The sequence below is a fragment of the Sminthopsis crassicaudata genome, chromosome 1 (genome assembly GCF_048593235.1).
Source record: "Sminthopsis crassicaudata isolate SCR6 chromosome 1, ASM4859323v1, whole genome shotgun sequence".
In the NCBI taxonomy this organism is placed as follows: domain Eukaryota; kingdom Metazoa; phylum Chordata; class Mammalia; order Dasyuromorphia; family Dasyuridae; genus Sminthopsis; species Sminthopsis crassicaudata.
The window spans coordinates 11,223,604-11,247,290 of NC_133617.1; the positions used below are offsets into that span (position 1 = coordinate 11,223,604).

The 23,687-nt window shown below is 57.9% G+C and overlaps 2 protein-coding genes across 6 annotated transcripts in view; one reads left to right on the forward strand and one right to left on the reverse strand.

Annotated features, from left to right (window-relative positions):
- Positions 1 to 18,233, reverse strand: part of GNAZ (G protein subunit alpha z) — a 58,748-nt gene extending 40,515 nt beyond the window's left edge. Inside the window, exon 1 of one of the 2 annotated variants that reach the window (XM_074292925.1) lies at positions 18,117 to 18,233. The gene's annotated coding sequence lies outside the window, so the exon portion shown is untranslated. Of the gene's footprint in view, positions 1 to 16,639; positions 17,055 to 18,116 lie in introns of those variants that run through there. The other variant, XM_074292918.1, reaches the window with a different exon arrangement.
- RSPH14 (radial spoke head 14 homolog) overlaps positions 1 to 23,687 on the forward strand; it is a 118,817-nt gene that overhangs the window by 74,009 nt on the left and 21,121 nt on the right. The window lies entirely within an intron of this gene.

The window sequence follows — 23,687 nt, forward strand, 5'->3', positions numbered from 1 at the left end:
ATTTAGAACACAAAGCGCAGAACGCTGCAGGCCACTAGAACCTTAGAACAGACACCACCACGCTGGAAGGGACTTCAGAATAGGTGTGTACCTCATCCAGAATGTTTTGAGCATGTGCCCCATGTTTGTATATTTAAATTATGCACATGTACTATTGTACTGAAACTTATGTACATCTTAAAACGAACCACATTTTACCCTAAAGTCAGTAGGGAGCTGCTCGAGGAGAACGACCCGGTCAGGCCTGTGCTTTAGGACTTTCAGGGTGACGGCTGGAGGGAGAGTGCCTTGGAGTTCATGCTGGGCCGAGGCTGAGCTGGAAGGGTTGGTGACTGGGATTGGTGGGAGGGAACCAAACACCGGGAGATGGGGGAAGTCACGAGAGGGATGTCTGGGAAGAGGGCATGTCCTGCCGTCTCCCACTCGTGCTCACTTGCCCCACGGGGTCGGGCATTTATGCGATAGCCCTTGCCTGGGAGGGAAGGAGGACACTGGCACGGTGGATGTCCATCTGCTGCTGTGGACCCAGGCAATCATTGGGGCCCCCATCTAGACCGGAAGTTCTGAAACGGGACTCGGCTGCCCGCTGGGAGGCCAGGGCAGTGAGGGGGAAGGCGGGAAGGACTTGGTGAAGGCGAGCCCCACGATGAGCTGCTGCCCCCCCTGTCCCCTCAAGGCCATGCCTTGGGGGTCCCGAGGGCCCTCACTTTGGAGACTCCAGAAGGTCGGAGTTGGGGGATAGAGGGAGCCAGCTACTGGCAAAGAGACTAGACCTGTCGAGGCGGGGGGAGCCTTCTTTCCTGCGTCGTCGTCCTCTCCAAACCTGGCTCTGCCCTTTGCCCTCAGCTCCCACCCGGCTCATTCTCCAGCCTCCCCTAACAGGTCCCATTTTCCTCTCCAGAGCGAGAATGAGAGTCGTCCTTGGCTTATATCCCCTTTCTCTGCATGGTTGCTAGGTGAAGTTTCCCAGAATGCCATGGGGAGAGGGATCTTCTCCTCCTCCTCCCTCTCTCTACAGAAGAGAACATGAAATCCAGGGGTTGCACAGCTACTAAGAGGCAGAGCTAGGATTTGAACCCAGCACTCATGCTCGCAGTCCCCGGATCCGCGTTGCACAAAAGCCTGCTGGACGGGAGGAAAGGGCCAGGAAGGCCCAAATGGTGGCAGCAGAAGCAGGCTCTCCCCACTGTCTGTCCCTTTGGCGTGGGCTGCCCATTGAGCCCCAGCCCCTCCCAGGACAGACACACAAACGGCCCAGAACAACCCGAACCTGGGAGGAGCCCGAGCCCTGGCTCAGCTTTGCTGCAGCGGCCTGGCAACGCCCCCTTACCCCCCCCGGGCGTTGGTTCTGCCTGACACTTGTCTCTGGCACTGAGAAGGACTGCCCCCCCAGCACTCTCCTGGGCAGCCGCCCTGGCACAACGGTCCATTTTGCTGCGTTAGAATTCTAAGTCCTGGGCTTTATTGTTGTTCCATCAGTCCGTGCCCTGCGCTGGCAATCGCAGCCTCAGAACGAGCCTTTGCCCACTTCTCTCTACCCTGCTCTTCCGATGGAGAGAACCCACCCTGGGCCTGGCCCCAGACCTGACAGTCATCCCTGTTGCAGCCTCTGGGGGACCCCAGAGATCAAGCCTTGGGGAGCTGAGGCACCCAGCTTTGGAACCCAGGCCTGCAGCTGCCCCATCCCGATGAGGAGAGCCAGCTGGACCTAGGCAGCCCAGCCCAGTTTTTCCCTAGGACGGTAATCAAACCAGCGTTTCCCTCGCCTCTGGTAAAAGTATGTCCGCCTCCTCGCTCCGTTCCTGGTCCTAGCACCTCCCCAGACCAAAGCTCCCTCCCTGGCCATGGTTCCCCTAAATGTGGGATGGGGTGTAGAGTGCGAGCCCCTGGAGGCCAGGAACCGAGTCCCCATCCTGGAAATGAGCCGGAGGGAGACTGGCGAGCCGCTGCAGGGCCTTGCCCAAGAAGACCTGGTGCTGACAGGACCGAAGGACTAGAGCGGGCACTCGGTGGCCGCTGTAGTGATGAGGACTCGGGCACAGTGCCAAGCTGGGGGGTGACCGAGGGTCTTTGCCTCTCAAGGACGTGTCCGCAGCCACGTACAGACAGCCCCAGACAGGCTGCGTCCAGAGTCAGAGTGCTCGAGGTCCCGCCATCACTCCAGGGCCATCCCCTTCCATTCCGATGCCAAATGCCCTCCTCTGGGCGCTCTGGCCCTCGGTTCTTTCATCGGTCTCTGGGGTCCCTTCCAGATCTGGAGGGAGGGCTTCATGACCTTTGGATTGGGAGCCCCAGGGCCGAACATCTAGAACCTCGGGGCTGAAGGCAAAAGGCCCCTCCCAGCCGCCGCCTGCAGCAGAAATGATGCGGCCCTGCTCGTGCCTCGACCCCCAAGGCCCTCAGCAAATCCTTTGACCCCGGCTCCCCGTCCAGCTGCCAGCTGGGCTGCCCACTTCTGCCCATTTGTGCCTGGGCTTTCATAGTGTGTGGGCCTGGGTTCCCCAGAGGGTGAGGGGCTGGCCCCCTCCTCAGGCAGCATAAGATAGCCTGGTGTCACCCATCGTCACTCTTGTTGTGATCCCGATCGTTGTCGGCCTTGTCGTGATCGTCGTCGTCGTGCACAATCTGCGGAAGGCGCGTGAACCAGATGGCCTTGCGGTTCTCTGAGTGACGGGTCCTCTCACCGGACGCCATGCCCACCGGCTGGAGCCGGCACGGTTAGAGCGCACTGAACAGCAGCCACTTAATGGATGTTTGCCCACATTAGAAGGTGTAGGAAGGACCTCCGGGCAGCTGCTGGCCTCTGGTGGGGGTGCCGCAGCAGAGCGATGGTGTGGGGGAGGAGGGGGCAGGACCAGCCATGGTCGGCACTGCGGGGTGCAGACGAGGGTCTGGCCCGTTCTCCAGGCTCTGGTGAGCCAACCCTGCGTGGCCCCTGGCTCGGGCTCTGGGCTTCTGCTGCTGTCCCTTGGCAGGCGCTGTGACAAGGCTGGCTCACTGAACTTCGGGAGGGAGAGCCGGCAGAATGCAAAGCCCCATGGCATAAAAAACAAAATGTAAGAAAAGAGGCCGAGACTTTGTTCTCTCTGATTTGCTCTCAAAGCTGATCGAGGAGGGACCTCTTCTGGCTCCTGCCAATCCCAGGGGCCACCCAGGGGCTGCTGGTCACCAGGCCAGAGAATGTGTGGTCCTCCAGGAGGACGTGGGCGCCCGCTAACTGCCCTCAAGGGAGACTGAGCATCGCTGACGGAGAGAGCTCTCGGGGTGAAGGGGAGCCGAGGGGGGTGGAGGGAGCCGAGGACCGTGGAGGGAGAGGACTGGAAGGGACTGAGACTGAGCAGCTGCAGCCCAGGGAGGGTTCCGTCATTCAGGGATGGCGAATCCCACGAGAAGCAGCCGGGAGCCGCCGCAGAGGGGGAACCATCCTGGCCCAGACTGTATCCGAGGCCCCTTCCAGCTCTCCTATTCTTTGGTACAAAGCACCCCCGGTGCGCTGGGCAGATACAGGACCGAAGACTCGGAGGGAGGGGAACCTAGGACATGGAGTCCAACATCCTCCCTCACTGGGAGAGAGGATGTGATCTGCCCCGGTCACACGGTGAGCAGGAGCCTGCCTTCTCCCAGGGGAGGCGGGATGGGAAGGAGGGAAGATGGAGGCTGGAGGGGAAGTCCCTCGCTGTCGGGCAGGCAGTGGAAGGGCTCCTCGGCCTGGGCCACGGGGAGCGGCCGGGCACCCGCTGAGCCAGAGAGCACTGTAGGATGGCTGCTCCCCGGGCGGCTGGGATCTGCGTCTCCGGCCCAGAAGTGCCTTAAAGGCGGCCGGGGGTGCCGCGGATAGCATGCTGGCCGAGGGGGCAGAGACCCGAGTTCAAATCCAGCCGCCGACATTTTCTAGCAGGGTGACCCGGGCAAGGCCCCGATTCCCGTGTGATTCAGTTTCCTCAACTGTAAAGTGGGGTTACTAATCGCACTGACCTCCCAGGGCTTTGATGAGGATCAAATGAGACCACCTTGGTACAGGGTTTCCTAAAGGCTGCCCCCTTTCTCCTTCTGCCTTTGCTCCTGCTGGCCACTCCACACTTTCTCCCTTTTTGCTCCCCTCCCTCCATGTCTGAGCCCCTGTCCTCGCTGGGGGCCTGTGGCCCACCGCCAGCCCCCAGCTCCTTGGTGCCGCCTCTGCACTGGGCCACCTGATGACTCCCCCCCGCCACAAGTTCCATTATTGTGGCTACAAATCCCGTCTCTGGGGCTCCACCCCCCCCCAGGACGAAATGGCTCTGGGATCTCTCGAAGGCCCCTTGACCCCAGCCCTGTTCTGCCGCGGGTCTCCCCATCCCTCCACTTGCCCAGGTTTGCCCCCTCGGTGGCCATCAGCCAACCGCCAGACTCTCGGATCCTCTCCGTCCCTCCCTAGCGCCTCAGCGGGACCGTTGGTCTCCCCCACCACACTAGCCCTCACCTGGTTGCCAGGGAGACTGCCCTCCTCAGGAAGCTCCCGCCATCCAATGCCACCTTTGCCCAGGCTCCTCCTTCCTCCCTTTGCCGTCTTCCCGGACAGGATTCCCTCTGCTGCCCCTGCCCCTCCTGCCCTGGTTCTCCTCATCCTGGCCCCTTGCTGTTCACACACACCACAGCGGGTCCTTCCATCCCCCAGCCCAGAAGGTTCTCCCTCCTGGCAGCCCAGGCTCAGATCAGGGGCCCCTCCTGCAGCGCCCCCCAGGCCACCTTCTCCCCTGAGTGTCTAGCCACACACACTCGGATCCGGCATGTACTGGCTGGGCTCTGGCTGGCAGAGCGAGGTTCGGGAGAACAGGCCCTTCCAGGGCCATCAGTGAACATTTAACCCGCGCTCGGGGATTGATGGAGGGAAAAAATCCGGGTGATAGGCGGGAGCGAGGGGGGGGGGCTGCGCAGGAAGAAGGGGCAGATCAGGGAGAGCCAGTCCTGGTGGGAGGGGACGGGCCCTCATTGGGAGAATGGGGGGGAGAGGAGGGACTTGAGAGAAGGAATCAATGGGACGGACAAGCGGATTGGCTCTGAGGGGTAAGGGGGGGGAAGGCCTTGGATTTGGGTCTGGAAGGTGCCAGTGCTGTGCTGTGGGGGGCCTGCGCCCGGGACCGGGAATACCAGGAGCCCCCGCCCCGTTGGACAAGGAGGACGAATCATACGTGTCCTGACGTGTGCAGATATGTGTCATGCAAGGGAGAGTGGGGTAGGGGAGCAAGGGGCAGAACCAGAGAGAATCCTCCAGGAAAACGGAGCTTTCAGCGGGGGGAGGAGTTGGGGAAGTTCATGGGTGGGGGGCGCCTGGCACCCCGAAAGCCTGTCATAGATGTCTGCTGATCCGCCGATGGGTACAGGGAGACGAGAGAGCGGGAAAGGGTGAAGGAGCAGGTGACGTCAGGGGAAGGAGGGGGAACCAGACTGGAGGGGCCCTGAATGCCTGGTGGGGAGCCCAAGCTCCTGTGCCTCTGAGGAAGAGGAGACAGAGAGGCTGGAGGCAGGGAGGCCGTGACCACAGGGTGCAGCCGCTCAGCAAGAGGGCCTGGGGGCCTCATGGGAAAGCAGCAACAGGGCGGGGCCACGGGCCCTTTGGACCCAGGAGGGAGCCGGGGAGGAGCCCAAAGGGAAGGAGCCGCTCCGAGCTGCTGCAGGCGGCTGTCAGAAATCCCCCAGCAGCCCTGGGCCATTTCCTCTTTTCTGAGATGAGAAATCATGTGTGAATGATGGGTACCTTCGGGAAAAGCAGGGCAGAGACGGCAGCCGAAGGGAAGCAGAAGTTAATGATTACAGATCGGAGCTCTGCGGTACACGTGACTCCCGGGGAAAGCTGATGGGTGCTCGGCGAATCCTGGCCGGGAGCTGGCGCACAGGAAAGCAGACACGGCCCCCTCTGCCTCCCCCAGAAGGAAGGCCCTTCTCCCGCCTGCGCTCTTTTAGGGGCCTCAACTGGAATGGAATTGTGGGTGACAGACAGGAGGGTGGCCTCAGAGCGGGAAGGAACCCGGCCCCTCCGCCAGCCCCCAAAGCCAGGGCCTCCCGTGGCCTGGCCTTCCTCCCTGTCACCCCAAACAGTGTGCCGCCCTCGTGGAGAGCCCGCCTCTCTTTCTGTGGCCCCATGCTGCTCTTGCAGAGCCGGATGGTCCTCCCCACACTGAGCCCAAGTCTTCCTCCTCCTCCCTCCCCTCTCTGTCACTAGGCCCTCTGGGCCCCGGCAGAACGGGTGAGCACTCTCTTCCAAGAGAACCTCATCATATGGGAAATAGCCTCCTTGCCCTGATCCCAGGGGCTGCTCTTGCCCCAGCGGAATCTCCCCTGCTGCTTCAGCTAGCCCTGGAGTGCTTTTGGAGGCCCCTCTTCCTCCTAGCTGAGGTTGAGCCTGCACGTGTTACGTGTGTACACATGTGTGTGCATGCGTGTACATGTGTGTGTGCTGGCAACAATATTCAGTGTGAATTTCCCTTTGGATCACAGGTTCCAGAGCTGGAAGGCCCCTTAAAGCATCTTGTCCAACCCCCTTCATTTTACAGACGAGGAAACTGAGGGCCGAATGATTTGTCCAGGAGTCATTAAGAACAGACTCGGGCCCTGCATCTTCTGCCCCACGGCCAGCGCCCCGTCTCGTGAGCCGCGGTCCCCGCTGAGCCGGCACCTTCCTCCCCATACAAAGCCTTGAGGCTTCCAACGGCACGACGCACTTGCGGTTCCCAAGCACCGCTGTAGCCATTATTTCATTTAATCTTTATAATGACCCCGTGGAGGTGCACTGGGCTAAGTATTAATTGATGCCATTTTTCTGGTAGGAGAGGAAGGGGAAGGGAAGAAGCTTTTATTAAGCACCTACTTTGTGCCGAGCACTTTACTTGGTTTGATGAGATAATTAATGATGGGGAAATGAAGGCTGGGAGAATTCAAGAAGCTGCTCCATGGCTAGCCCAGCCCCTCTGAGCTCTGGGTTTAGTTCTCTGGGGGTGAAAAAGGGTGGTCCCCAACACCCCGGGGCGGGGCAGACACAGTTGTCAGCTTTTCCAAATCCTTCAGGAGATATGTGAGAACGTCTCCCAGACCTCGGACCCCCTGAGGGGTATTTTTCCTCCTGGGATGCCCAAAAGTAAGGGAGAAAGGGAGAGGACACTCGGGAGCAAACAATTTGGATTCCTCACCCCCTGCTCAGCTCCGGGGGTGGGCTAACGGGAGCTCCCACTCCCCACAGACACCATCACACTCCCTACAATTTCCCCCAAATCCTCAGAAACGTCGGGTGAGAGACCCAGAAAACAGAAGCCATTTTGTCAGCCAGCCCAGAAGGGCGAGGGGTACTTATACACGCACGTGTAACCACACAATATACAGAAAACTCTCCACGTAGCACGTATCAAGGCCCCAGACATCCTGGAAAGCCTGTGCCTGACACAGCGCACAGCAAAAATGCAGCAAATCACCATTTGGCTTTGGAATGGAGCTCTCGAGTCTGGGTCCAGGCCCACCTCCGGCTTCCCGGCCTGCCTTCTTCCCATCCTTCACCCCCAACCACACTGAAAAAGCCTCTGCCCCCTTCTCCACGGCCGAGGGTCCAGGGTTACCCAGAGTCGCCCGGAAATTCAAACGGCATTCCCCTGCTCTGAGAAGGGCCACGTTTGCTGCTCTGGGCCTCGGTTCCAGAATTGACAATTTTGCTGAAATCCATCAAGAGACCAGCAGCATTTACCAAGCACCGTGAGGGGAATAGGCTGAGCACGGCAGCAGCTGGCCATTGCCCTCCGGAGACCTATGACCTAACTGGGAAGCCAAGGCATGCTGCCATTTTGGAGGTCATCCCCCCACCCCCCCGCCGTTTCACAAGGGCACGCGTCCTGGCTCAGAGTCTGCCCGCCCGCCCATTCCTTTCCCGGCCCTTTGCTGGTATCGCAGAGCCAGAGAATGCCAGAACTGGAAGAAATCTTAGCCACCCAGGCGATCGCCCCGCCCCCCCATCAGGCACCAGGGCCTGGGCATTCTCGGACATTCCGACTGGATGGTCCCCTCCATTTCTCCAGTTCTCTGAGATACAGGGAAGGCCAGAGAAGAGAAGGGGTTTGCTAAAGATTATAACCTTATATAGCCTCATATCTAATGTATAGCCTTACAATGGAGGGGATAGTGACAGAGGCAGGACCAGGAAATTGTTTTTGTTCAGCCATTTCAGGCGTGTGCGATCCCATTTGGAATCTTCTTGGCAGAGATACCAGAGTTCTTTGCCATTTCCTTCTCATTTTGCAGATGAGGAAACTGAGGCAGACAGGGTCAAAGGACTTGGCCAGGGTCACAAGTGTCTGAGGCTAGATTTGAACTCAGGAAGAGTATTCTAGTGCTGAGCACTTTGGCGCCCCTAGTGGCCCCTAGAATGAGGAACTAGTGTCTCATCTTGGAATGGGAAGCTCTTTGCCTTATACTCTGCTCCCTCTTGACCCTGCCGGTCCCCTAACTGTGGCCTTTCCTTGGCCCTGAACCCTTAAGGGCACGACCTCTACGGGATCTCCACCCAAGGCCCTCCATGCAGAGGACTCCATCCCCCATGTCCCACCTCCTGCCCTGGCTACTTGGGGCTCCAGACCCTCATTTACAAAAGTCCAAACAAAAGTCCTCTTGAATGTCTTAAATGTCTCACTCCGCCCTCAAACTCTTCCATCTCCAAGTTCGATCCTCTGAACTTCCTCTAGCTTGTTCACAGTCACTGCCCTCCAGGACCCGCAGGCACAAAACGCTGGGGTTCTCTGGCAGCTTCTCTTCCCTCCCCTCCAGCATCCAAATCAGTTTTCCTTTGCAGTGAATGGCTCCTCTCTTGCATCCCCTTATCACCACTGTAGTCTAGGTCCTCGTTAGCTCCCATTGGGATTGCTGTAACTGAATCCTCACTGTCTCCCAGTCTCTGTTCTCTCTCCCCCTACGATCACGGATTCACCATCCTAAAGCACAGTTCCAGCCATGTCATTCCCCTTTTCGAAAGGGGCTCTCGGGGCCTGGGCTGTAAAGTCCGGCATTTAAGGCCCTCCACCATCCGTGTCGGCTTGCCCTCCATTTTCTCTGACTGCGACTCCGGCCATGCTCGGCCTTCCTTCTCTCCCTCATTGTTCATGCCAGCCTCTCTTCCTGGAATCTCTCCCAGCTTTCTACCTGCAGTCTTGGCCCATTCCATCCCTTCTTTCCCAGCCACTTAATTCCGGAAGGCTTCCCCTCATCGCCCTCTTCCTCCCTCACTGGCACTTCATTAGCCCTTTATTTACCTTTCTGTAGGCCCAGATCCCTCCCTTCCCCCAAGCCAAAGCTTTGTACCAGGCCAGCCTCCCCCACTAGATTAGGAGCGCCCTACAGGCAGGCCCCGATTCTCATTCTCAGCCGATCCCGGACTCCACTGGAGCTAAGGATCCAGGGAGGAAGGAAGGAATAGATTCAAAAGCAGTTTAACAATAAAAACATTTGTTATTGTTCCAAAGGGGAGGGCAGACCAGAGTTTGATTCACAGAGAAAAGATCCTGTGAGAGATCATTTAAACACCGGAAGAGACCATGGGATGTCAGAGCTGGGAAGGATGCTAGAACAAGGAATGTTAAGAGCTGGGAAGGATGCTAGAACAAGGAATGTTAAGAGCTGGGAAGGATGCTAGAACAAGGAATGTCAGAGCTGGGAATGATGCTAGAACATGGAGTGTCTGAGCTGGGAAGGATGCTGGAACATGGAGTGTCGGAGCTGGGAAGGATGCTAGAACATGGAGTGTCTGAGCTGGGAAGGATGTTAGAACAAGGAATGTCAGAGCTGGGAAGGATGCTAGAACATGGAGTGTGGGAGCTGGGAAGGATGGTACAAGGAATGTCAGAGCTGGGAAGGATGCTAGAACAAGGAATGTCAGAGCTGGGAAGGATGCTGGAACATGGAGTGTCGGAGCTGGGAAGGATGCTAGAACATGGAGTGTCTGAGCTGGGAAGGATGCTAGAACATGGAGTGTGGGAGCTGGGAAGGATGGTACAAGGAATGTCAGAGCTGGGAAGGATGCTGGAACATGGAGTGTCGGAGCTGGGAAGGATGCTAGAACATGGAGTGTCTGAGCTGGGAAGGATGCTAGAACAAGGAATGTCAGAGCTGGGAAGGATGCTAGAACATGGAGTGTGGGAGCTGGGAAGGATGGTACAAGGAATGTCAGAGCTGGGAAGGATGCTAGAACAAGGAATGTCAGAGCTGGGAAGGATGCTGGAACATGGAGTGTGGGAGCTGGGAAGGATGCTAGAACATGGAGTGTGGGAGCTGGGAAGGATGCTAGAACAAGGAATGTCAGAGCTGGGAAGGATGCTGGAACATGGAGTGTGGGAGCTGGGAAGGATGGTACAAGGAATGTCAGAGCTGGGAAGGATGCTAGAACAAGGAATGTCAGAGCTGGGAAGGATGCTGGAACATGGAGTGTCGGAGCTGGGAAGGATGCTAGAACATGGAGTGTCTGAGCTGGGAAGGATGCTAGAACAAGGAATGTCAGAGCTGGGAAGGATGCTAGAACATGGAGTGTGGGAGCTGGGAAGGATGGTACAAGGAATGTCAGAGCTGGGAAGGATGCTGGAACATGGAGTGTCGGAGCTGGGAAGGATGCTGGAACATGGAGTGTGGGAGCTGGGAAGGATGCTAGAACATGGAGTGTGGGAGCTGGGAAGGATGCTAGAACATGGAGTGTGGGAGCTGGGAAGGATGCTAGAACAAGGAATGTCAGAGCTGGGAAGGATGCTGGAACATGGAGTGTGGGAGCTGGGAAGGATGGTACAAGGAATGTCAGAGCTGGGAAGGATGCTAGAACAAGGAATGTCAGAGCTGGGAAGGATGCTGGAACATGGAGTGTGGGAGCTGGGAAGGATGGTACAAGGAATGTCAGAGCTGGGAAGGATGCTAGAACAAGGAATGTCAGAGCTGGGAAGGATGCTAGAACATGGAGTGTGGGAGCTGGGAAGGATGGTACAAGGAATGTCAGAGCTGGGAAGGATGCTAGAACAAGGAATGTCAGAGCTGGGAAGGATGCTGGAACATGGAGTGTGGGAGCTGGGAAGGATGCTAGAACATGGAGTGTGGGAGCTGGGAAGGATGCTAGAACAAGGAATGTCAGAGCTGGGAAGGATGCTGGAACATGGAGTGTGGGAGCTGGGAAGGATGGTACAAGGAATGTCAGAGCTGGGAAGGATGCTAGAACAAGGAATGTCAGAGCTGGGAAGGATGCTGGAACATGGAGTGTCGGAGCTGGGAAGGATGCTAGAACATGGAGTGTCAGAGCTGGGAAGGATGCTAGAACATGGAGTGTGGGAGCTGGGAAGGATGCTAGAACAAGGAATGTCAGAGCTGGGAAGGATGCTAGAACATGGAGTGTGGGAGCTGGGAAGGATGCTAGAACATGGAGTGTCTGAGCTGGGAAGGATGCTAGAACAAGGAATGTCAGAGCTGGGAAGGATGCTAGAACATGGAGTGTGGGAGCTGGGAAGGATGGTACAAGGAATGTCAGAGCTGGGAAGGATGCTGGAACATGGAGTGTCGGAGCTGGGAAGGATGCTAGAACATGGAGTGTCTGAGCTGGGAAGGATGCTAGAACAAGGAATGTCAGAGCTGGGAAGGATGCTAGAACATGGAGTGTGGGAGCTGGGAAGGATGGTACAAGGAATGTCAGAGCTGGGAAGGATGCTAGAACAAGGAATGTCAGAGCTGGGAAGGATGCTGGAACATGGAGTGTGGGAGCTGGGAAGGATGCTAGAACATGGAGTGTGGGAGCTGGGAAGGATGCTAGAACAAGGAATGTCAGAGCTGGGAAGGATGCTGGAACATGGAGTGTGGGAGCTGGGAAGGATGGTACAAGGAATGTCAGAGCTGGGAAGGATGCTGGAACATGGAGTGTCGGAGCTGGGAAGGATGCTGGAACATGGAGTGTGGGAGCTGGGAAGGATGCTAGAACATGGAGTGTGGGAGCTGGGAAGGATGCTAGAACATGGAGTGTGGGAGCTGGGAAGGATGCTAGAACAAGGAATGTCAGAGCTGGGAAGGATGCTGGAACATGGAGTGTGGGAGCTGGGAAGGATGGTACAAGGAATGTCAGAGCTGGGAAGGATGCTAGAACAAGGAATGTCAGAGCTGGGAAGGATGCTGGAACATGGAGTGTGGGAGCTGGGAAGGATGGTACAAGGAATGTCAGAGCTGGGAAGGATGCTAGAACAAGGAATGTCAGAGCTGGGAAGGATGCTAGAACATGGAGTGTGGGAGCTGGGAAGGATGGTACAAGGAATGTCAGAGCTGGGAAGGATGCTAGAACAAGGAATGTCAGAGCTGGGAAGGATGCTAGAACAAGGAGTGTCGGAGCTGGGAAGGATGCTAGAACATGGAGTGTGGGAGCTGGGAAGGATGCTAGAACAAGGAATGTCAGAGCTGGGAAGGATGCTAGAACAAGGAATGTCAGAGCTGGGAAGGATGCTAGAACAAGGAATGTCAGAGCTGGGAAGGATGCTAGAACATGGAGTGTGGGAGCTGGGAAGGATGGTACAAGGAATGTCAGAGCTGGGAAGGATGCTAGAACAAGGAATGTCAGAGCTGGGAAGGATGCTAGAACAAGGAGTGTCGGAGCTGGGAAGGATGCTAGAACATGGAGTGTGGGAGCTGGGAAGGATGGTACAAGGAATGTCAGAGCTGGGAAGGATGCTAGAACAAGGAATGTCAGAGCTGGGAAGGATGCTAGAACAAGGAGTGTCGGAGCTGGGAAGGATGCTGGAACATGGAGTGTGGGAGCTGGGAAGGATGCTAGAACATGGAGTGTGGGAGCTGGGAAGGATGCTAGAACAAGGAATGTCAGAGCTGGGAAGGATGCTGGAACATGGAGTGTGGGAGCTGGGAAGGATGGTACAAGGAATGTCAGAGCTGGGAAGGATGCTAGAACAAGGAATGTCAGAGCTGGGAAGGATGCTGGAACATGGAGTGTCGGAGCTGGGAAGGATGCTAGAACATGGAGTGTCAGAGCTGGGAAGGATGCTAGAACATGGAGTGTGGGAGCTGGGAAGGATGCTAGAACAAGGAATGTCAGAGCTGGGAAGGATGCTAGAACATGGAGTGTGGGAGCTGGGAAGGATGCTAGAACATGGAGTGTCTGAGCTGGGAAGGATGCTAGAACAAGGAATGTCAGAGCTGGGAAGGATGCTAGAACATGGAGTGTGGGAGCTGGGAAGGATGGTACAAGGAATGTCAGAGCTGGGAAGGATGCTGGAACATGGAGTGTCGGAGCTGGGAAGGATGCTAGAACATGGAGTGTGGGAGCTGGGAAGGATGCTAGAACATGGAGTGTGGGAGCTGGGAAGGATGGTACAAGGAATGTCAGAGCTGGGAAGGATGCTGGAACATGGAGTGTCGGAGCTGGGAAGGATGCTAGAACATGGAGTGTGGGAGCTGGGAAGGATGCTAGAACATGGAGTGTGGGAGCTGGGAAGGATGGTACAAGGAATGTCAGAGCTGGGAAGGATGCTAGAACAAGGAATGTCAGAGCTGGGAAGGATGCTGGAACATGGAGTGTCGGAGCTGGGAAGGATGCTAGAACATGGAGTGTCAGAGCTGGGAAGGATGCTAGAACATGGAGTGTGGGAGCTGGGAAGGATGCTAGAACAAGGAATGTCAGAGCTGGGAAGGATGCTAGAACATGGAGTGTGGGAGCTGGGAAGGATGCTAGAACATGGAGTGTCTGAGCTGGGAAGGATGCTAGAACAAGGAATGTCAGAGCTGGGAAGGATGCTAGAACATGGAGTGTGGGAGCTGGGAAGGATGGTACAAGGAATGTCAGAGCTGGGAAGGATGCTGGAACATGGAGTGTCGGAGCTGGGAAGGATGCTAGAACATGGAGTGTCTGAGCTGGGAAGGATGCTAGAACAAGGAATGTCAGAGCTGGGAAGGATGCTAGAACATGGAGTGTGGGAGCTGGGAAGGATGGTACAAGGAATGTCAGAGCTGGGAAGGATGCTAGAACATGGAGTGTGGGAGCTGGGAAGGATGGTACAAGGAATGTCAGAGCTGGGAAGGATGCTGGAACATGGAGTGTCGGAGCTGGGAAGGATGCTAGAACATGGAGTGTCAGAGCTGGGAAGGATGCTAGAACATGGAGTGTGGGAGCTGGGAAGGATGCTAGAACAAGGAATGTCAGAGCTGGGAAGGATGCTAGAACATGGAGTGTGGGAGCTGGGAAGGATGCTAGAACATGGAGTGTCTGAGCTGGGAAGGATGCTAGAACAAGGAATGTCAGAGCTGGGAAGGATGCTAGAACATGGAGTGTGGGAGCTGGGAAGGATGGTACAAGGAATGTCAGAGCTGGGAAGGATGCTGGAACATGGAGTGTCGGAGCTGGGAAGGATGCTAGAACATGGAGTGTCTGAGCTGGGAAGGATGCTAGAACAAGGAATGTCAGAGCTGGGAAGGATGCTAGAACATGGAGTGTGGGAGCTGGGAAGGATGGTACAAGGAATGTCAGAGCTGGGAAGGATGCTAGAACAAGGAATGTCAGAGCTGGGAAGGATGCTGGAACATGGAGTGTCGGAGCTGGGAAGGATGCTAGAACAAGGAGTGTCAGAGCTGGGAAGGATGCTAGAACAAGGAATGTCAGAGCTGGGAAGGATGCTAGAACATGGAGTGTCTGAGCTGGGAAGGATGCTAGAACAAGGAATGTCAGAGCTGGGAAGGATGCTAGAACATGGAGTGTGGGAGCTGGGAAGGATGGTACAAGGAATGTCAGAGCTGGGAAGGATGCTAGAACAAGGAATGTCAGAGCTGGGAAGGATGCTGGAACATGGAGTGTCGGAGCTGGGAAGGATGCTAGAACAAGGAGTGTCAGAGCTGGGAAGGATGCTAGAACAAGGAATGTCAGAGCTGGGAAGGATGCTAGAACATGGAGTGTCGGAGCAGGCCTGAATGACAGAGCTGGGAGGGGCCTTTGAGCTGCTCACAGGTGGGTGGGACCTTGGAAACAGAATGTCAGAACTGGGAGGGGCCTTAAAATAGACACTGTTAAGAGTGGGGCTGGTTCTGGAGACCCAGAATGTCTCTGCTGCACGGATGCCAGACATCGTGCCATCCAACATCATTTTACAGTTGAAGAAACAGGCCACGGAGCAGTCCTTATGGGGGGCCGACTCCTCGCTGTGCTTAACCTTAACTTAGGCTGATGAAGCAAGCTTTCTCTCTACCAGCTGTTTCTCTCCAGCTGTTTGTCTTGAAGTTAAAGAATCACAAAATGTGAAACAGATCTCCGTGGGGACAGCAGTCCCCCGGGGCCCAGACTGGCCCCACGGCCCCTCTCCCCCACAGACGAGCCTTCCCTTGCAGGAATCTCCTCACATTCACTGAAAGCTTTTGACAGTCCCCTTTCCCATCTGTACACTCGCTCCCGTCAGTGCCATTTCAGAGGGAAAATGCCACAGGCCAGGAAGAACAGGACAAGTCTAGCCATATGTCATGTGTTAATTTGCTCCCTGACAGCTGCCCCCCCTCCTGCCGCCCGCCCTCCCCGAGCCGGCTCCATCAGCCCCAGACTTCTGACTCCAGGAGCGCCACCGGGGTGCAGACGGAGGGGGTCCTGGCCTCCGACGTTTCTAACTCCTCTCCATAAGCAGTCCATGCTTCGAAGCTCTAGGCCCGATCCCTCTGGAGCCCCCTTCCAGCCTGTTATCCCAGTGCTTGCTTCCTGGGGCAGGACCAGGCTACACGACGACATTCAGGCCCAGATCCCGGCTCGCCCAGCCCGTGCTCCCGAGACCCCATCTGTGCCCGGAGTGCCACCACACCCACTGCCATGAGCTCCCAGGGGCCCACGGCAGGGGAGGCTTGCTCGGAATGCCCCTCCGCTCATCTCCCCTGGGCGCAGCCGCCAGGACCTCCCTGCCCCCAGCCTCTCCACTAGGCCCACTGGGGCTCCACCCTGCCCCTGTAGCCCAGGAAGCCCAAATCGGGGACTCCTCCTTGAACTCCAGCTGAGAACATCCTAACGAGCCTTCTCTTGCCCCTCCCCCCCAACACCTTAAAAAACCAGGTCTGAGAGCCTGCAGTCGCCCCGGCCGCATCCCTCTCCCGCTGCAGGGACAACTCCCCAGTCCGGCCCTCCTGCTTGAGGCCCGACCGCCTTTCTGGGGCCCTCCCCGTGGCCCTTCCTGCCCCCGGCTCGCAGGCCGGGCGGGCTTCCCGACGTTTGTCGGGGGCGCCCAGGGGTCTCCCGCAGGGGAGCTAAGCTGCGCCGGGAAGGGAGGTGCCGGGAAAGGGGGGCGCCCCCGTCCTCCACACTCGGGCCCTGCCCGCTGGGACCGCGGGGCCGGTCCGAGGAGGGGCCGCAGAGCCCGGGTCTGGACCGGCCCTCCTCCGTGCTTCCCCAGAGCCGCTAGCGGGCGGCGCGGCCCGGATTAGCCCGGCGGGATTAGCCCCGGAGGCCAGGGTTCAGGGCCAGACCGGGGGCGCCGAGCCGGGGAGGACCCCCCTCTCCCCGCCGCCCCCGCCCCCTCTTTGTTCCTCCCGGGCCGGCGGGCGCGGCGCGGAGCCCGTCTCCAGCACCACCGCCCCCGGACAGCTCCGGCGCAGCCCAGCCCCGCTGCGCAGCTCTGCCCGCCGGAGCCGGGCTCGCACTCACCTCTCGGGCGCCGGGCCCCTGGTGTCCCCGGCCCGGGGCCACGTGCCTGCCGCCTTCGGGCCCGCCTGCCGCCGCTCGGGTCCCCGCGCCGAGGGGGGACGAAGGACGCCGGGGTGGGAGGGCCCGCGGCCCGGCCCGGCCCGGGGAGAGCTGGGGCCGGCGGGCGGGGGCCGGAGCCGGCGGCCTCCCCTCCCCCGCGCCGCCTCTCGCGGTAAATAACACTAGTCGTCCCGAGCCCGCCGGCTGGATGCTGTCGGGCCCCCGCGGGCCGAGCGGAGCGCGGGGCTCGCGGGTCACAGGTGACTGCCGAGCCGAGGCGGGGCGGGGGGAGGGGGCGGATCGCGTGTGCACGCGTGGGGGAAGGGCGAGTGAAGGAAGCTGGAGGGCCGGGGGCGAGCGCGAGCCCCGCACACCCCGGAGCCCGAGAGCTGCGCCCTGCGCTGGGAGCCGCCTGCCCCCCCTCCCGGGCCGGGCTGCGACTCCCCCTCCCCCAAGCGCAGATTGGGCGGCGCCGGCCACCGGGAGCGGATTGCTGCTCGAGCTGTCCAATGACAAGCCGGGAAGGGCGGGACGGGGCGGGGCTAAGGGCCTCCCCCTGCCGTCCCCCTCCCCTCTCGGCTTTCTGCAGCCGCAGGCGCAGGATCGTGGCTCTCGTTTTCCGTGGGCTGCGGGGGAGCGGGGGCCGAGGGTGGGATGGCAGCAGGCGGGGGGGGGGCGGGGGAGGAGGCTTCGAAGCCGGCGAACCCGCGTCCTTCCCCCCCGCCCCCCCCCCCCCCCCCCGTGTCAGGGAAGACGCAGCGCTTTCCCGGCAGGCCGCGGCAGGGTTTTACGGTCGTCCCCCGCTCCCCTCCCCCCGCCCCGCCCCGCTCTCCTGGAGTCTAATCAACCTGAGGGAGAGAGACGGGAGACCAGGAGCCCGAGCGCTCCCCGGGCAAGGGACCAGCACAAGGTCGCGCGGTCCAAGGACGAGGGCCCGGCCCTCCGCGCAGGCGGCTTCTCCCGGGCGCCGACGCCGCCTAAAACCCCGTTGCCTTTTCTCAGTTTTCCACCCTCCCTCCTCCTTTTTTCCTCCTCTTCCCTCCTCCTCTCCCCTACTCCCTCCTCCCACTTCCTCCTCTTCGCACCCATTTCCCTTTCCCCTTCCCCGTCCCCCTCCTCCCCATCCCCGCTTCTCCTCCCCCCTCTCCCGGGGGACTTTTCTGGCCACCATCCCTCCCCTCCCTCCCCCCCCCCCCCCGCCTTTCCCCTGTTCCACCTGCCGCAGCCTGACTGTCTCCCCCGGGGGATTCCCAGCGGCCCCTCCCCCCCCCCTCCGTGGCCCCCGGGCCGGTTACTTCTGCGCCGGCGTTTCCCGCCTCGTCCCCTCCCCGGTCCCCGGTGCCGTCGCCTCCCGGAGCCTCTGCTCGCACGGCTCTTAAACGTGTCCCGCGTCCGAGCCGCCCATCCCCCCCCGGTCTCTCCGGAGGGTCCCGCTGACCTTTCGGTGACCCAGACGGGCAGCGCCGGCTGCTCTCTCCCCCCGGGTCCCCTCAGCCAATCACCGGCCATCGTCGTCCACTCCCGCAGCCTCGGGGCTGCGGCGCGTTCTCGGCTCTCCCTCCGCTCCTGCCATAGGCTCCGGCGGGTCTCCCCACTTCGCCGCCCAGCGCCCCGCACTCCCAGACCCGGATGAGCCCGCCCCGCGGGCGACTCCGCACTGTGCCCCGCCGCCAGCCTGCCACCTGTGCCGCCCTCACCCGGCGGGCCGGCGCTCCCTCCTCCCCCTCGCTCCCTTCCTTCTGGGAGGAAAAGAACTTTTATCCCCAAAATATTCTCTAGTTTTTTCCGACCTCTTCATTTCTGAACAGCTCTTCTCCCAGGCAGCCAGGCCCTTACAGTAAGTGCGGCATTCCTCGGAGCTGCCCAACGCCGGGGTGCGGCGGCCGGAGGCACCGGGCTTGAGTCCCGAAGATCGATCTCCCTCCTCCCTCCTCCCTTCTCCCTCCCTTCCTCCCTCCCTTCTCCCTCCCTCCCTCCCTCCCTCCCTTCCTTCCTTCCTTCCTTCCTTCCTTCCTTCCTTCCTTCCTTCCTTCCTTCCTTCCTTCCTTCCTTCCTTCCTTCCTTCCTTCCTTCCTTCCTTCCTTCCTTCCTTCCTTCCTTCCTCCCTTCCTTCCTCCCTTCCTTCCTTCCCTCCTCCCTCCCTCCCTTCCTCCCTCTCTCCCTCCCTTCCTTCCTTCCTTCCTTCCTCCCTCTCTCCCTCCCTCTCTCCCTCCCTCCCTTCCTTCCTTCCTTCCTCCCTCCCTCTCTCCCTCCCTCCCTCCCTCCCTTCCTTCCTCCCTCCCTCCCTTCCTCCCTCCCTCCCTCCCTCCTTCCTCCCTCCTTCCTCCCTCCCTCCCTCCCTCCCTGCCTCCTTCCTTTTTTGTTTTCCCTCCTTTTCTTCTCTCCCTCCCAGCTCTGACATTCCAGGGTTCTCACTTGAGTCACTGTGCCCCTCCCCCAGAATATTTGCACTGTTAAAGGCCAGCGCCTAAGGGAGATGACGGGAGGGTCGCCCGTATAACGGCACTGCCGGCAGGACTGGGGGGCTGCCTGGCGTTGACCGCGCCCATTTCCCTGGTGACTCGGAGGCCTGGGCACCGTTCTCCTGGCTCCCCCTGGCGATTGGGGCGGCGGTCAGCGCAGGCTCCCCGCTGGTCCCCTCGATGCCTTCTCCGGGACAGAATTCCAGGATGTGATTCGGAGCAGCCGAGGCTTCGGGAGGGCTGGCCCTCATGCTGCCCCCGGGGTGGGGAAGCCGGCTCTGGGGGGGCAGCTCTCCCGGGGGCGGATTCAGGGCTCCGAAGCTGTCTCATTCTGGGCCCATTTTACAGGGAACAAGACTGAAGGCAGGAAAGGGAAATGACTGTGTCGGGCCGACCCTTGGGCTGAGGAGCGGAGGCGGGGGACCAGATCGGACCCCTCCCTGCCTCGCCTGGGACAGCTTTGGCCACAAGCCCCGCGCCGCCGCGCTTCTGGAGGGGCGGGGCTCGGCCGGAGCGGGCCTGGCTCCCCAGGGCGCCCCTTCTGAGAGCCTGGCCGCTCCTCACATTTGCCTCTGACCTTCGCCCAAGGACTTCCCACAGCTGGCAGCTCTGTGTGTCTCTAATGCACTTACCGTGTATTAGCCAGTATTAGAATCAGCCGTGTTCGTCTCAGCCGCCCTCCCCCGGTGGAGGGAGCACATCTTACCCGGCCTTGTGTGTGCTGCAGGATGCTGTGCGTCCGTTCAGTGCTTGAGAAACGTCCAATTAAATAGAGCCCAGACCGAAAGTAGTGGGGGACGGGGTGGATGGAGGGAAGGGAGGGGGCCGGGATGGGGGGCCTCCAATGGCAGTGAAGGAAGCAGCCCGGAGGCCCTGGTCATTCTGGAGCTTGATCAGAGAGATTTCGGAGTGAGGAGGAGCGGAAAGTAGGACTTGGGGGTAGGAAGGGGGTTTCTCCCCACCCCTCCCTCTTCTACACGTCCCTAAGACATCCTTGCTCCCTCACCACCACGCGTCTGTGCAGCCATTCGGGCCCCCGGCTTGTCCATCTCCTCTTCATTCACCCAGCCAGCAGCCTCGCTCAGGACCCCTCCCCCAGTCCCTGCCCACTCCTGTCCGCCCACCCGCCACACACTAGCCACATTGGCAAGTTCGGATCCAAGGTCCCTCTCCTTAATAACCTCCAGTGACCCCCTAGCAGCTCCAGATGGAGGGTAAGTTCCAGGGTGGCGTTTAAAGCTCCCCGCGCCTCGGCCCCAGCGCGCCTCTGCAGCCTTCCTGCCCCTTGCTCCCCTTCATCCACTGGCCTTTTACTGCGCCTTGGGTGCAGTGCTTCATTTCCCAGCTTTGCAGCCCCCACCCGGACCTGGGATGCTCTTCTTCCCCTCTATCTCTTACAATTCCTCATTTTTTTCTTTTCCTCCTCTCCTCCTCCTCTTCCTTCTTTTCTCCCTCCTCTTCTCTTCCTCCTCTTCCTCCTTTCTTCCTCTTTTTTTTTTCCCTGAGGCTGGGGGTAAGTGACTTGCCCAGGGTCACACATCTAGGAAGTGTTAAGTGTCTGAGTCTAGATTTCACTCAGGTCCTCCTGAATTCAGGGCTGGTGCTCTGTCCACTGCCTCAACTGCTCCAACTCCTAATTTTCTTCATGGCTCAGTTCAAGTATCTTCCAATGAACCCTTTGTAGTCTTCGCAAAGTTACCAGTCACCCACCCCCAAATTACCTTGTATTTATACTCATCTTTCTCTGTCTCTTTGTCTCTGTCTCTATTTCTGTCTCTGACTGTCTTTCTCTGTCTCTGTCTCTATTTCTGTCTCTGACTGTCTTTCTCTGTCTCTGTCTCTCTGTCTCTGTCTCTATTTCTGTCTCTGTCTCTGTCTCTGTCTCTATTTCTGTCTCTGACTGTCTTTCTCTGTCTCTCTGTCTGTCTCTGTCTCTGTCTCTATTTCTGTCTCTGACTGTCTTTCTCTGTCTCTGTCTCTCTGTCTCTGTCTCTGTCTCTGACTGTCTTTCTCTGTCTCTGTCTCTCTGTCTCTGTCTCTATTTCTGTCTCTGTCTTTCTCTGTCTCTGTTTCTCTTTCTGTCTCTCACCCTCTCTGATTCTTTTGCTAGAACATAAGTAAGGCCCTCGGGTTAAGGGCCTGTTTTGTCTGATGCTTAGCCATCACTTCCTGAATGCTGCTTGCCTGAGAGTGAAGAGAAGGACTGGTAGGAAGTACTGGAATAGTCCCAAGGGCTGAGTGTGAAGGCCTGGATTAGCGCGGAGGGAGGCTGCTAGAAATGTCGCTGCTGGAAACGACGGGACTTCGGCTAACAACTGTTTGGCTGTGAGAGGTTGTGCACAGGGAAGACGGCTCCGAGACAGCCCCGGGATTTTGGATGTGGGCGGCGTGGTTGGCAGATTTAGAAGGACGAGTTGAATGGAGGGAAGAATGATAACCAGCTTGATTTGTTGTGGAAATGTCTGCTCCTCAGAAGGAAATGTGGAACTGGGGAGCGGGGTCTGGACTAGAGGTCCGAATCCGGGCATCTCCGTGCAGGTGGGGGAAGTGGGGCCATGGGAACAGGTGAGACCACTGAGGGAGGCGACGGGCGGAGCGAAGGCAAGAGCAGGGAGGGACTGGAAGACCCCTGGGAAAGGTTGGGCAAGATGGAAAGAATTGGCTTTGAAATTGTGCCTTCAGGAGCAGCCAGGTGGCGCAGTGGATAGAGCACCAGCCCTGAATTCAGGAGGGCCAGAGTTCAAATCTGGCCTCAGACACTTGACACTTCCTGGCTGTGTGACCCTGGGCAAGTCACTTAACCCCAGCCTCAGGGGGGAAAAAAAAATCGTGCCTTCGGCTCCTTGCTGGCTCCCGATTGGAACCATCCCTGCGGGCTTTGGTTACCACTTGGGGCCGGCTTCTGGGAAAGATGTGGGGGGAAGCAGCTTGGGCCTGTAGCTGAGCAGGAATTCTCATTCACTGTAATATCCCCAAGAAGTCTCTGTGCTCGCCTCCCAAAGTCGCCCAGTCCACTCTGGCGGTGGCGGTGGCAGTGGCCGGGACGGCTTTGCTGACTGGGATGGGCATTGGTGGCCGGGACGGCTTTGCTGACTGGGACGGGCATTGGTGGCCGGGACGGCTTTGCTGACTGGGACCACTAAGTAGCGTTTCTCAAGCACTTTGGCCAGAAATTGTATTCTCTTACCTTGACCCAAACACAAGCAGAAAGACAGTTTCTGCCCTCAGGGAGCTTCTATTTTAAAGAAGAAAATACTACAATAAAGGGAACTGACAAGCAGGGAAGGGGGGGAATAGCAAACCAGGAAACCCAAAAGGTCTGAAGGAGTGGGGAAAGAATGAAGAGATCCATCTACATAATAGACTTCAGGAGGCACCCCATAGGGAAAGAGGGCACAGCGGAGAGGTATTCCAGGTGAGAAGGCTCGGGGTGGAAGCATGGGGCCCACCTGGACTCCTCTCCAAAATCCGAGGTGGGAGAAAGGAGCATGGGATGGGTGAGAGCCCCCCAAGAGCTGAGGGAGCATGTCGGGTGAGACTCGCTGGGGCGTCATGGTGACCAGCCCACTTGGGGCAGAAGGAGAACTGCATGGGAGTGAGGGGGGAAGGTTGGCTGCCCAGGGCGCTCATTCTATTTTTTTTTTTTTTCATGTCATTGGTATATTTTAATAGATGATATATTACATACATTTTTCAGTAATTAGGTTTTTTAAGATATTTAAATAGCACTGTCATTTCCTACTATAGTCTCTCCCTCACTTTAATCTCTTGCTTACAATGTCCCTAATAGGGCCTTTCCATATGATATTTTAGAAAATGTCCATTCTTATATCATATGCAGCATTTCTTTTTTTTATTTTTTTTTATTTTTTAATTTTATAATTATAACATTTTTTTGACAGTACATATGCATGGGTAATTTTTTACAACATTATCCCTTGCACTTACTTCTATTCAGATTTTTTCCCTTCCTCCCCCAACCCCCTCCCCCAGATGGCAAGCAGTCTTATATATGTTAAATATATTACAGTATAATTTAGATACAATATATGTGTGTAGAACCGAATTTTTTGTTGCACAGGAAGAATTGGATTCAGAAGGTAAAAATAACAGTTTACATTCATTTCCCAGTGTTCCTTTTCTGGATGTAGCTGGTTCTATCCGTCATTAATGAATTGGAATTGGATTAGCTCTTCTCTATGTTGAAGAAATCCACTTCCATCAGCATACATCCTCGTACAGTATCATTGTTGAAGTGTATAATGATCTTCTGGTTCTGCTCATTTCACTCAGCATCGGTTGATGTAAGTCTCTCCAAGCCTCTCTGTATTTCTCCTGTTGGTCATTTCTTACAGAACAGTAATATTCCATAACATTCATATACCATAGTTTACCCAACCATTCTCCAATTGATGGACATCCATTCATCTTCCAGCTTCTAGCCACTATGAAAAGGGCTGCCACAAACATTTTGGCACATACAGGACAGGGCGCTCATTCTAGAATAAGCTGACACATCAGGTTGCCTGACTTTGGGCGCTGACCAC